Genomic DNA, 2,500 nt, shown 5'->3' with positions numbered 1-2,500 from the left:
ATTTAATGAATTACATGTTCACCATACATTTCAGTACAAAATTGCTCGGTCAGACCTACAAAGTGCTATATCTCGAATACTAAACGTCGCAGATGGGTGTCGTAGAACAATTTTAAGTTCGTCTAACGATTCTACATCCGATTCTGGATAGTGGTTTTTCGACCACTTTTCAACATTTTGTGACACCCCGAACCTAGGGGCAGCTCCCTAGCTTTTTTCAAAAATGTGCACCGAACGGGCCAGAGAGCTCGAGTAGTCGAAAAATTTTTTTTTGCTAAAACCCCTCAAAACGTGTCAGGAACGCACCCTAGATGATGAAAAGTGAAACCAGAATGTCAATCGACAACATGCCCGGGGGTACAAATTTGCTCTACGCGTCCCTAGGTAGGGTACTTTTTCATACAAACATCAAAGTGTACGGTGCACAAAGTGCGCGGAACAAAAATTGCTCGGTCAGACCTACAAAGTGCTATATCTCGAATACTAAACGTCGCAGATGGGTGTCGTAGAACAATTTTAAGTTCGTCTAACGATTCTACATCCGATTCTGGATAGTGGTTTTTCGACCACTTTTCAACATTTTGTGACACCCCGAACCTAGGGGCAGCTCCCTAGCTTTTTTCAAAAATGTGCACCGAACGGGCCAGAGAGCTCGAGTAGTCGAAAATTTTTTTTTTGCTAAAACCCCTCAAAACGTGTCAGGAACGCACCCTAGATGATGAAAAGTGCAACCAGAACGTCAATCGACAACATGCCCGGGGGTACAAATTTGCTCTACGCGTCCCTAGGTAGGGTACTTTTTCATACAAACATCAAAGTGTACGGTGCACAAAGTGCGCGGAACAAAAATTGCTCGGTCAGACCTAGGACGGGCCATATCTCGAATACTAAACGTCGCAGATGGGTGTCGTAGAACAATTTTAAGTTCGTCTAACGATTCTACATCCGATTCTGGATAGTGGTTTTTCGACCACTTTTCAACATTTTGTGACACCCCGAACCTAGGGGCAGCTCCCTAGCTTTTTTCAAAAATGTGCACCGAACGGGCCAGAGAGCTCGAGTAGTCGAAAATTTTTTTTTTGCTAAAACCCCTCAAAACGTGTCAGGAACGCACCCTAGATGATGAAAAGTGCAACCAGAACGTCAATCGACAACATGCCCGGGGGTACAAATTTGCTCTACGCGTCCCTAGGTAGGGTACTTTTTCATACAAACATCAAAGTGTACGGTGCACAAAGTGCGCGGAACAAAAATTGCTCGGTCAGACCTAGGACGGGCCATATCTCGAATACTAAACGTCGCAGATGGGTGTCGTAGAACAATTTTAAGTTCGTCTAACGATTCTACATCCGATTCTGGATAGTGGTTTTTCGACCACTTTTCAACATTTTGTGACACCCCGAACCTAGGGGCAGCTCCCTAGCTTTTTTCAAAAATGTGCACCGAACGGGCCAGAGAGCTCGAGTAGTCGAAAAATTTTTTTTTGCTAAAACCCCTAAAAACGTGTCAGGAACGCACCCTAGATGATGAAAAGTGCAACCAGAATGTCAATCGACAACATTCCCGGGGGTACAAATTTGCTCTACGCGTCCCTAGGTAGGGTACTTTTTCATACAAACATCAAAGTGTACGGTGCACACAGTGCGCGGAACAAAAATTGCTCGGTCAGACCTAGGACGGGCCATATCTCGAATACTAAACGTCGCAGATGGGTGTCGTAGAACAATTTTAAGTTCGTCTAACGATTCTACATCCGATTCTGGATAGTGGTTTTTCGACCACTTTTCAACATTTTGTGACACCCCGAACCTAGGGGCAGCTCCCTAGCTTTTTTCAAAAATGTGCACCGAACGGGCCAGAGAGCTCGAGTAGTCGAAAATTTTTTTTTTGCTAAAACCCCTCAAAACGTGTCAGGAACGCACCCTAGATGATGAAAAGTGCAACCAGAACGTCAATCGACAACATGCCCGGGGGTACAAATTTGCTCTACGCGTCCCTAGGTAGGGTACTTTTTCATACAAACATCAAAGTGTACGGTGCACAAAGTGCGCGGAACAAAAATTGCTCGGTCAGACCTAGGACGGGCCATATCTCGAATACTAAACGTCGCAGATGGGTGTCGTAGAACAATTTTAAGTTCGTCTAACGATTCTACATCCGATTCTGGATAGTGGTTTTTCGACCACTTTTCAACATTTTGTGACACCCCGAACCTAGGGGCAGCTCCCTAGCTTTTTTCAAAAATGTGCACCGAACGGGCCAGAGAGCTCGAGTAGTCGAAAATTTTTTTTTTGCTAAAACCCCTCAAAACGTGTCAGGAACGCACCCTAGATGATGAAAAGTGAAACCAGAACGTGAAACGACAACTTTGTTGGGGGTACCCTTTTTACTCTACGGGCCACTAGCTTAGGCGCGCCAACAGCGCTTTCCTCTCGGGTTCCCATTTTTTGCCCTCCTGGGATTATGATCATTTACTCATTGCCTACTATAGGGAAGGTAC

Source organism: Anopheles coluzzii (genome assembly GCF_943734685.1).
Source record: "Anopheles coluzzii chromosome X unlocalized genomic scaffold, AcolN3 X_unloc_7, whole genome shotgun sequence".
NCBI lineage: Eukaryota > Metazoa > Arthropoda > Insecta > Diptera > Culicidae > Anopheles > Anopheles coluzzii.
This window is presented reverse-complemented; position numbering follows the sequence as displayed.